The sequence below is a fragment of the Lactuca saligna genome, chromosome 1 (assembly GCF_052625555.1).
Source record: "Lactuca saligna cultivar CGN05327 chromosome 1, ASM5262555v1, whole genome shotgun sequence".
NCBI classification, from domain to species: domain Eukaryota; kingdom Viridiplantae; phylum Streptophyta; class Magnoliopsida; order Asterales; family Asteraceae; genus Lactuca; species Lactuca saligna.
Genome location: NC_136417.1, coordinates 160,984,581 through 160,997,581, shown reverse-complemented (window position 1 = coordinate 160,997,581; position 13,001 = coordinate 160,984,581). Strand labels below are relative to the sequence as shown.

Genomic DNA, 13,001 nt, shown 5'->3' with positions numbered 1-13,001 from the left:
AAGCTCCATAACATACCCTAACTCCGGGTTTTTAAAAGACAAACATATATGCCTATTTAACACACCTACCTTACTATAACCATTTGTAATAACATTTCATGGTCAATTTTAGGAGAAGATTTAAAGCATAGGTTTTTACATTATTTCTACTGTAAAACTCATCTCCATTAACTAACTGCCTCGACACTCCCATATACAAAATAATGAAACTAATTTTACAAATCACTCTCCACAAACACAATGAAAAAACAACTTATACTGGTAATTGAAACTCACAAACTCACAAGAAAACCACTTAAATACATCTATAACTTCTATAACTGATCTGCAGAGGTGTAAACTGATCCTTAGAGGTGTACACACATCCATAGGGGTGTACACTAATCCGTAAAAAATAGTTATGCGTATTCACTGACTGTTATGCAGAGGTGTACACTAATCCGCAGATAACAGTTCTATAACTGATCTTTAGAGGTGTACACTGATCCGTAGATGTGTACACTGATCCTTAGAGGTGTACAATATTGTTGCGGTGTATATTGATCCTTACGTGGCTAAGTGATGTGTCAAAAACCCTTACTTGGACTTCCAACATGGCAGCTGACATGTTATCTTCCTAATTATGCTATCAATTAAAACCCCGATTTGGACCTCATTCATTTCTTTCATACCCCTTTATGAAAAGTCGAAGAAAGCACTCTCCTTTATATAATCAACTTGTTCGATTCTTCAACACAATGTCTGCGAGCTCGTCCAATGCAAGAAATCACCTCCAATTTGGTCGTGTGTTTGTTAAAGACGATGTTAACAACGGTAACTGTGATGTTCCAGCTAAGGAACGAACATGTTGGAAGCTCACTAAGCCCGATAGATGGTTTTGGAACTACGAAAATAACTTGGTAAGCTTCGATCTGGTTTGATTTGTTAATGCAAGATTTTTTAGGGCTTCATTATCAAAAACCCATTACATTATGAAAAAAAACCCTAAAAGTAATTTTGATTATCTTGGGTTGTTTTCGTGATTTCGTTTCTAAAAATACATGTACTATCATGATTGTTCAAATGGTGTTGTAGTGTTAATCATTTTTAATTCGTGGTTTCTTAAATTGCATTTAGTTATTAGTGATTATGTTTTCATGTTTTATTCATGTGGGTTTGATACATACAAGACTGAGGAAATGTGATTACTTTGAATGGAAAGAGATTGCACTAGAAGATGGTTTCAACAAAAACCTCATCTATTCCACGAAGCAATAGTTGGATTCCAACGAGGATCTTGGTGTCATAAGAAAACCTGAGCACTAAGATTTTTGAGTTAGAGTTTCTATTGAGTAAGGAGAAGAGTCTAGTGGCAAGCATGGAGGGGGTATGTGTGATTCCAAGAAGAGCATTTGTATGTACAAGCTGTTGGTAGTTGTTCTAGTTGTTGGGTATGTTTGTTTTGTTTTTAAGTTAGCTAATTAGTGTTGGGATGTGATGCTTTTGGTGTAGCTTTTAGTGTAAGGTCTATGTATTGGGATGTGAAGGTTTTTTTGTATCTTTTTTAAAGTCAGCCTAAAGTGGTAATGTGCTGCATTTTTTATCTTTTGTAAAATCCTAATGACATTTGGTAATTAACCTTATTGTAAAGTCCCAACAACATATAAATGGAATGGAAAGTTTATGTCGATAATGGAATATAATTGTTTATGCTAATGGAAGATTGCAAACAGGCTGAAAAAAGGATGCAGATTAACAAAAATAAAATAAAAGAGCATGAAAAATGGATAAAAAAGACTAAGAAGTGTATTAAAATTGAAAAAAGATCGTTTTGAAGATAAAGTAAGAATTAGGGACGACTAGTCTACTATTCCAAATAACATAATCAAAACATGAGAAAATACTTAAAACAATAATCATAATACAATCAAAGTCTACTATTCCAAATAATTTATGCCATCCTATTATTGTAACTAAATGTCGTATCTCTAGGTGACTGATGTGTCTCCACTGATACACAAGAATTTTCATGAACATGCACACATAAATTCCACAATCTCCTCTTTCTCCTTCTTCTACTTTTTTCCTGCTGCGACACATGTTTAGCTTTAATGAAGTTCACCTCAGTAGGTTTCTGTCTATTGGGAAAATGGGCCCAATATGATATGTGGTCTAGTTCACTTAATATACTATCTCCTAACGATTTAAAACTACCATCACCCACATATCTTTTAAAGAAACCACACCATTCAGATGAACCATATATGCTCACTTTCCATGTAAGGAGATCCAAATCAACCAAATACCAATGCAGGGGCCGTATGTTGATGGGAATTAAAACCTTTAAAAATGATAAGTTATATATATATATATATATATATATATATATATATATATATATATATATATATTTAATATTATATGATGTATATAAATAAATATACTAACCTGATCAATATCCTTCCAATGTGGTCCATCAACCATCCCGACTGCTACACGCCTCAAATAATGTTGTTTCCCAGGTTCCAAAGCCGTGCCTTCACGATTAATAATCATCCACCTACCAGTGGACAAATTTACTTCCTTGAGCGTGGACGTCCAGATAACCAAATGTTGTGTGTTAGAAAAAAATTCATTTTGTAAAATTAATTATCCAACACTTTTTGTAATATAAAATAAGGGATGTGTGTTACCTCAGAGAGCAACCATCCATAGCCAATACCAAGTAAACTTGACCAAAATACCAATTCATCTCAACACCTCTTAAAAATCTATGCTCCAAAAATACCGTTCCCATGTTCTTTCCCCACAATTTCCAAAATTCATCATCACTATTTGCATAAACGTTGAATGGTAATGGTCTTTTTTCTACATTATTGGACTTCTGTGGTTTTTTCCCTTTTCTATTCTTCAATGGTTCCATCGACAGAACCTACAAAATCAATATGTTAATTAATTTGGAACGATTATATATTATATAAATAGAAATTACTTAATTTTATACCTGTGTGTAAGGCTCCCTACAAAATTTCGATTTCATTTTTACCCGCGCTTTTAACGATGTAACTGTGTTATCATTAAATAAAACAACAAACTGTGGCATCTACACATACGTATGGCCTGACTCAGGATCCAAACAACGAAAAAATGCTTCCCCCGCATCTACATTTTCCATATCGTTCACACCAAAATGTTTATCTTTTTCCCAATTATCCATTCTCTTCCCAAAGTGCTCAATTGTGGTTTTTAATTGAGTAACAACGCCCAATAACTTGTCTATTTTACTCTCTTCTGTCCGGTATGTTTCTTGAAAATGAGAGGCTGAGATGTAATCTGCTCCCCAAAAATGAGAGCCTGATGTGTAGTCTGCTTCCTAAAACTGAGACCGGTGAGGTGATGGAGACGCTGCTTAGGAGGACTCTGTTGTTACGGTGACGGAGAATGCTCGTTAGGAGAATTTTCTTGTTACGGTGGCGATTGCACTTTGTCTAGAGTCCAGTTTACATAACACACAAAGAATGGAAAATGGATCTCAACTGGCAATGGTTCAAAAACACGTGGGATGTAATTTTCCTGCAAAATTAAAAAGTTAAATTTAAGTATTTAAAATTGTTGTAAATTTTAACTATATATAATTAATATAAGGAATGTATAACTATACCACTGAAACATCTAATATACATAAATATCGCTCGAGAGATAATTGTGTTTTTATTCTCCATGCCCTCATTCTTGAAATTTCATTTTCTATGTGATGCGCAAACCTCTAAGCTTATGGAAATGTCTCAAAAATCCATACCTAGTATTAACACAAAAAATTATGATTTGTCCAAACTTGTAAGCTCTTAAAAAATATAAGTAATTTCACCTAACACTAACCTTAAACGAAAGCTGGAAACTGGTCACCGTATACTTCATCATCTTATATATATATATATATATATATATATATATATATATATATATATATATATATATATATATATATATATAATTTATTTGAGAACTAAAAAATTCGTGAAGTGTGCGATATGGGCAATAAGAACCGGCATTATGGGTGACATTGCACCTAATAACGGGAGGATATGTTAGTGAGTATGATGTAATGGTATTATATATACAAACTACTACTGCCAGATCCAGCTCCACTACTCACGTGACGTGTGACGTTAAATAGAGATTGTGAGGAAGTGTATAGACGAGTAGTTAACGACTACTTTGCAGAAAATTATGTCTACCAGCCAACCGATTTCAAAAGAAGTTTTTGTTTTCAAAAAAATATGTTCGAAATGATAGCCAACACCATGGTAGAAAGGTATCGGTTGTTTCAACTTTTAGAATTTATAAAATGTCACTTTTAGATAAAATAAATACAAATTTTACATGTTTAATATATATTTAGTTACCGTTTGTTTCAACTTTTCTAATTTATAAATGTCACTTTTAGATACAATAAATACAATTTTTACATGTTTAATATATATTTAGGTATGAATTTTTCCAATTGAGATATGATGCTAGAGGCAAACGAGGCTTCACAGGGTTGTAAAAATGTGTTGTTGCAATTAAACTTATGGCAATGGGGGAGTCGCCTGATTCTGTTGACGATTATATTAGAATGTTTGAGAGGACCGCACGAGAAAGTTTGTATTTATTGGCAAGAGGTGTTGTCGAAACCTTTGGTGACCAATACTTGCGCAAACCTATGTTGCATGATATGCAACAACTATATGCAACGCATGAAGAAATACAAGGTTTTCCGGGTATGGTTGGGAGCATTGACTACACACACTGGAAATGAAGAAATTGCCTCGCGGCGTGGAAGGCTAGTATTCGAGCGGTCATCATGGAACGCCTTCTTTGGTATTAGAGGTTGTTGTTTCATAAGATTTACGGATTTGACATGATTTTTTCGGGGTTGTGTGTTCTAACAACGACGTCAACGTTCTCGATCAATCACCAATATTTGACAATCTTTTGTAAGGAAAAGCCCTGGATGCTCGTTTCATAGTGAATGGAAATGAATATAAATTTGGGTATTACCTTACAGATGGAATATATCCACAATATTCCACGTTTGTGAAGGCGTTTCGACACCCAATAGACCCAACAGACAAATATTTCAAGAGACGATAAGAATGAACACTTAAGGATGTTAAATGTGCTTTTAGGGTTTTGAAATCAAAATGGCACATAGTTGAACATCCGGTGAGACCTTATGAGTTAGATACTTTACGATATATCATGTATGCATGCATCATAATGCATAACATCGTTGTCGAAGATAAAGGACACAATATTGCAACGTATTCGCCTACGGAACCAAGACATGTGCAATTTTAACTAGGGACATCAGAACATTTACATAGAGTTGTTGATATTCAAGATGAACGGAAAGTCAAGCAACTCCGTGAAGACTTGACAGATTATATCTATGTTGGTGATGAAGATGAAGATGAATAGTTTTAGGCCAAAAAATGTAGGTTTTATCATTTTTTTGTTTGGTTTTTAGGTTTTTTTTTAATTGTTTTTGTGTTTTGTTGTAACTTTTTAATGTTGTTTTTAATTTAAGATTTATTAAAATTTTATTTTTACTTTTCAAATGTTATTTTTAATTTATAATTTAAGTTATATAATAAATATAAATACTATGATATAAACAAATAAAAAAACAAATTTGAAATATAGAAAAAAATATTAAAAAAATAATAAAATAAAAAAGAAAATAATTGGTGTTATCACATGTTATTAGATGTTGTCAATTTCCACATTCGGTGTTATAACACCCATGTATGAGTAGGATGCTGACATGACACCTTTTGGATGTAGTAACAAGTCGTTTATTAAATATTTAGTTTGTAGGGAAAAGATTTTTTTGTCCATAAAGTACACTTTGTGATATGCATTTATGAAAATATTGTATGTACAAAGTTGGTTTTTTTTTTATTTAGCCAATTAACTCTTTAATAAGAGGCTTAATGGCATATATATATATATATATATATATATATATATATATATATATATATATATATATATATGTATATATATATATATATGTATATATATATATTTATATATATATATATATATATATATATATATATATATATATATATATATATATATATATATATATATATCACTACATAAAGTGTTAGCAATAACAGCGACGCCAAGCAATAGCAGCGACATGTAATTGACTCGTTACACGTCGCCGCTAAATGTGTCGCCGCTATTGATGACACAGTGGTGATTCGCGTGAAACAATCCTTGTCCGTTCGATCTATATTCAATCTGACGGTCGTGGATTACAAAAAAAATGTGCTGCCTTTTCCCTCCCTATGTGTCGCTGCTAAAACCCCTATGTTGCCACTAAAACCCTCCTGTCGCCGCTATTGCCCATCGCCGCTATTGAGTTGCGTTAGATAATCACCCCAGTCGACCCTTCTTTCCTTCTATCATTGTATCTGTCAAAGAACTTCGACTACCTTCACCATCTGAACCCCATTGCAATTCCGACCACCTGGAGCCACTTTACCGTCGATGGGCCTTGTTTACCGGCGACCCACCCTCATTACCGGGGGCATCGGGTTTATTGAGGGAAATTCCGAAATCAACAAAATTTTAGTGAAATTGAGAAATCTAATGTCGAATTTCTTTCCCTATTTCTGTTCTTCTTGTGTTTTGATGTTATTTTTATCATTTAAACCTGATTGTATCATTGATTTCTATGTTTTCTAAGATTTTTTTGGTTAGTGATTTTCAGTGTCGACCAAGCCTCTTGTTTGGCTGTAAATTGATGATTTTTGAGTGATTATGTATGTTTTATCATATTTTATGCAACCTATTGTATAATTGATTTGTGTTTATGCTCATTGTGGTGTATTGGCATGAAAATGGAATTAGACATGGTTTGTGTGATTTTGTATTTAGGTGTATATTTCTGTATTATAAGATGAAGTGATAAAGTTCTTAATTGATAAGTTATAGTTTTTGTAGTAATTTTAATTTGTGCATCGAAATGTATTTAGATGAATTTCTATGATTTTGTATTTAGAACTATATTTTGGTTAGTTATATTTGTAGCATGAAGAAAATGATCCATAAAGGTATTATGCTCAATTTCTTACCATTTTTTGAATTATTGCACTTTTAAAGTTCTATAAATGATATTCTTTTTTATAAAGGTTATATTTGTATAATGAATTCGTGCATGGAAAAATTGAACAAAAAAGTAGGATGCAATAATGGAAAAAAAGTACGATGCTATATTGTGTATGTATTTGTATGCAATTTGGAAACTACAATGCTATAATAGAAAGTGTATTATTTTTGTATATGTAATATGTGTAAATTCTATTCATATTATAGTTTTACAGGCTATATAAGGGGTTTAGTTGGACGATGCTCTTCTACGTGATGATAGATGTTATGGGCTTAGGACATGGAGGTGATGGAGCCAGGGATCCACCACCTCTTTGTAGGCTTTGGTTGTGGTCAACACAAACAGGATGGTAAGTCTTATTATGATATATTTGTTAGCTGTTTTTATCTATTTATTATAAGCTATCATGACTAGTATTTTTAATTATATTTTTCAGCTAAGCTCCCTAAAAAAAGAAGAGGCCTAGCCAAAAACATTCAACTATCAAAAATGATACGCGCAACCAAGGGAAAGCCTGTAGATTTGGATTTCGATAGGAAGCTGACATATTCCCCTGTTGGGAACCATGGTAATTGGTTTACCCGTGAGATTGGAAAGTATATATGGATGGACATCCCTTTGAACATATCTAAAGGTAACTTGTACAATATGTTAAGTTCAGTTCTAATTGGTATTTAACTAACTAACTTGCATCCCGAGCATGCTCAGTTGTTGCAGAGCATTGATGCAACTTTGCAAAGAATTTATAGAGGCCGGAAAAATAAAGCGCATACTAATTTTTCAGAATGTCCGGGGGGGGGGGGGGGGGGAGGGGGGGTTACAGATATCCCAAGGGCATTAGCGACGACCACAAGCATTAACGGAAATAGATTGATAAATAGCGACAAAGCATAAGCGTCAATGTTTTAGCGACGACATGTCGCCACTAATAGTATTAGCGACGACATGTCGCCACTAATAGTATTAGCGGCGACAAGCCCCACTTTTAGCGATGACGTTAGTCGCCGGTAATCCTCTAATTTCATGTAGTGTGTGTGTGCGTGTGTGTGTGTATATGTGTATATATATATATATATATATATATATGTGTATATATATATATATATATATATATATTATCAATTTAGCGTAATTAATGTAACATTAAACCAAACCAAACTAGTAAACTTTGATAATAACTTTAATTGAGAAGAAAGAATATTTATAGAGAGTATGAAAGTTATATCTCTTATAACATTTTGGTGAGCCTTATTCTTTACAATGGATGGGTATTTATATTACAAATTTTACTAAAATATAATTGTAACTAGTTAAAAATGTTGACAAATTTACCATGCACCAATTATTATGTCATCCACTAATTATTTGCAACACCACCAATTATTTACAACACTCCCCATTGGATGACAACATTTTAGCGTTCAACTTTGATGTACTACCTCCTTAAAAACTTTGCTAAAGAAAACCTAGTGGGAAAAAACTTTAGCGAGAGGAAAGAGAGTGCAATGTATAGTTGACTCCCCCTTATTTAGACATCTGTCACATTATATTCTATGGAAATGTCGCATTCCGATGCCATGGACATGTTTCCTGAAGATTGCAGTAGGAAGTTGTGACAACCGTCAAATTCTTGTCAAGTCAAAGTCAAATAAAGTCAACAAGTCAACCAGTCGACTCAATTTACCCGTGGGTACTAGAGTTTACATTATGTAATTTCTAAACAACTCGCTATTCTTATGAGAGATCATATATTGAAAGGTACGTACATCTAGATCTCCTTAACCTAAACTTGTAGTAAGTGACGAACTAAACCGATAAAACAACATTGCATACTCATCGGGAGTGTGTAAGATCCTTAAACAAGGCTTAACGGGGTTTACGGACCTCGCATTGCGAAGAATGTGAAATCTCTCTAAGAATGTGGAATCTCTCCCAAATCTCTCTTTGTATGAGAAATATCTCAAAGAATGTGGAATCTCTCCCAAATCTCTCTTTGTATGAGAAATCTCTCCAAAATCTCTCCCGAAACCTCTCTTGAAATTTTTATAAGCAATTGGGGCATCCCGATACTTGGTTTGATGAGAAATCACTCAAATAAGGGAAAAATCATGGAAAATAACCCTTTTGGACCGAAGCCTCCCCATAAGGGCCAAGTCCCTCTTGAACCGAGGCCTAGAGCAGAACCGAGGCCCCAGGAGAAGCCATCCGGAGCCGCGGCTAAGGAGGCCGGAACCTCTTGAGTTGGAACCGCAACGTGCGAGCCGCAACCACGCCCGCATCAAGACTTTGGACCGTAGCTCCTTCCCTCGGATCCGCACCCGTTGTTCGGTTTTAGCCTGCTGATGACCGAGATTTCACCCTGAACTTCGGATTTCACCCTTTTTCACCCGGTTTTCGATCATTTCTCCGTTTTAAGTCCGTTTTTGGTTATTTTAACGCGGCATTTTCTCTAGAAATCATATTTTAACATATAAGACCCTAAATAATCATAATTTGGGCACATTTTAATGAAATTATTTATTTGAGAATAAAATATTTTAAGTGAGATCTTGAAGTGGAGTGTGGATCTTGCCATAATATTTGACACAAACCACCACCCCATGCCCATACCTTTGACCAGTCCTTGTACTCCTCCCTACTCCTAGTCACCTCAAGGCCTTACCCCACTCATTTTCTCAACCACCCAGGTCCAATGAAGCTGGAGAACACTCTTATCTCTCTTCATTTCCCTCACTTCACTCATATTTCCTCATTTTCACCAAGAAGATCAAACTTTTTTTCTCTCAAACTTCCTCCCTCAAATTCGAGATTCAAGGCTGATTATCAAGCTTTCTCACACTCTTGGTAAGTATAATTCATCCTCTCTATGATTATAACCCTTCCTCTTTTCTCAAATCATTGATTCCTTACACAAACATCATCACATTCTTGTTAGATCTTCGAATGTTCAAGTAATTCTTCAAGTGTTCTTGAGTTGAACACTTCTCTTCATCAACACTCATCGACTGAAATCACCCAAGGTGAGTTCATACCCCTACATTTTCATGTTTTCTCAAGTTTTTAGCGGGGGGGGGGGGGGGGGGTGGAATACAAGTTAAAACACCAAGAACATAACTAGAGTTTCTAGGTGCAAGTAGTTCCCGTTCTTAGCAATAAAATGACTACTTGCAAATCTCCACACGATTTTTTTGCAATTTATGATTTTTACAAAACATCCTATCTTTTCAAACACAAATCCGGACCAGTCTGTGAATATGAGCATTTTAATACAAGTTAAAGATTTCCAAAAATCATGATCAAAATTATGAGTAAACTAGACACATTTTAGGAACTCTCAGAATTTATGGATTTAGTTTACAACTTCGTATGATTTTTCTATGACTTTTCTAAAACAGCGTAGAAGGGTTAAAAACTAGTTACCAGCTTATAACATTCAAAACACTTTGTAACATGTTGAGAAAAGTGTTAAATCTTTGATGAGTTCATATTTTACATGTATTTCTTGTAGTGGTATAATTATATAATAGAAAATACTTACTGAATTTGTAAGAATCGTCCATCACTACCATTAGTAGAAAACAAAGCAAGATAAACATAGCTATATTGTGCTATACATTTGACTTACCTAGAAAAGGGTTCTTATACACCACAAATAAACATACTAAACTATAATAGGTATAGTTAGGTTGCATATACATTTCAAACATTTTGATAAACTATAATAGGTATAGTTTATGATCATTTACATTACAAAAAGGTTTTCACACGAAAAGGGGTACATTACAAAGTACCGGGTTTTCATATAAATGGGGTACATTAAAAAGTACCGGTTTCTCATATAAATGGGATACATTACAAAGTACCGGGTTTTCATATAACTGGGGTGCATTACAAAGTACCGGATTTTCATATAAATGGGGTACATTACAAAGTACCGGGTTTTCATATAAACGGGGTACGCATACAAAGTACCGGTTTTTTTATACAAAAAGGGGTACATATACAAAGTACCAGGTTCACATAAAATAGTTATTATGATATTAAAACTATATTTCATCTAGAATTGTTAGAGTTCAGCTATAATTGTTGAGCGTATATGCTAGAGTCATATAAGAATTTAGTCTCGATCGGCTTAGAATTGGTGGGCCCGCCTCATCTCCTGTTCCTCGTTGGGTTGTGGACCTGGGGCAGACCCACTATATTCAACGATTTATCTAACATAAATCTTATATAACTTATATACGTTGGACGATTATAGGAGAAATCTACGGGTCATTCTAGGGTTCATTAACACATCATATAGGAATATTGTGTTCACACTTAACTAAGAAAATATTGGATTTTCTGGAAATCAAACTCTATCGATTTTACAAGGAAAATAGTTTCTTCTTCAAACAAAACTCTTATGAACTCACCAACTTAATTGTCGACACTTATTTCAAAACTACTTGTATTCTCAGGAAATCAGTGAAATAGGAAAACTTCAGCGCTTTGAGGATGGGACGTTAAACCTTCAACAATTTATTTTTGTCATCATAATGTAATTGATTTTGAAACATGTAAACATATACTTTGGTGTAACTTTTTCAATTATATTTATGATGGTTGTATTTACTTTGAGCACTATTATACACCTTGTTGTGATATTGTACATGAAGTCCTCCACCCCCGGACGTTTCCGCCATCCTTGGTTTGGGGGTGTGATAGAAGTGCCTTCGTAAAAAGGTCTGTTGTGTTGTTACTGGATTGAACATATTTGATTTCAACTTGATAGTTCTTTATAAGCTCTTGAGTGTATTCAAAAAACTTTGGAGGTATATGTTTTGTCCTGTCACTCTTGATATATCCCTCTTTCATTTGAGTGACACATGCTGAGTTATCTTCATAAATTAAAGTTGGACATATATTCTTTTCAAGTCCACATGAAGTTAAAAGTAGTTGTGTCATCGATCTTAACCATGTACATTCTCTACTAGCTGCATTTAGTGCAATTACTTTAGCATGATTTGAGGATGTGGCAACAAGTGTTTGTTTTTTAGAACGCCAGGAAATTGCAGTACCTCCATTCATGAATACGTATCCAGTTTGAGATCTAGCCTTATGAGGATCAGACAAATAACCTGCATCTGGATAACCAATCAAACATTGTTTTGAATTGTTAAGGTAAAATAACCCTAAATCACTAGTTCCTCGAAGGTATCCAAAAATATATTTGATTCCATTCCATTGTCTTTTTGTTGGGTCTGAACTAAATCTTCCTAGCAAGTTTACAGTGAAAGAAATATCAGGTCTAGTACACTTGGTAGGATACATAAGAGCTCCAATTGCATTTAGATATGGTACTTCTGAACCAAGGGCTTCTTCATTTCTTCGCATGGACGAAATGGATCCTTGTCAATATTTAATGATCTAACAACCATTGGAGTGCTTAAAGGATTTGCATTGTCCATATTGAAACGTTACAAGACTCTTTCTGTGTAATTTGATTGATGAACAAGTATTCCGTTAGGTATATGCTCAATCTATAAACCAAGACAATATTTGGTTTTTCCAAGATCTTTCATTTCAAATTCTTTCTTTAAAAGTTCAATCACTTCAAGGATTTCTTTATTCGTTCCAATGATGTTCAGATCATCAACATAGACTGCTATGATCACATATCCAAATGTTTTTTTCTTAATAAATACACATGGAAAATAGTGTTATTTTTATGACCTTTACTTGTCAAATAATCGCTTAAACGATTGCACTACATGCGCCCAGATTGATTTAAAACATACAAAGATCTTTGTAATTTTATAAAATACATTTCTTTGGGATTAACACGTAATGCTTCAGACATTTTAAATTATTC

The 13,001-nt window shown here is 33.9% G+C and overlaps 1 pseudogene; it reads right to left on the bottom strand.

Annotated features, from left to right (window-relative positions):
• Positions 1-3,444: 3,444 nt before the first annotated feature.
• On the bottom strand, positions 3,445-12,523 carry LOC145013026 (secreted RxLR effector protein 161 pseudogene; annotated as a pseudogene).
• Between the last annotated feature and the right edge of the window lie 478 nt (positions 12,524-13,001).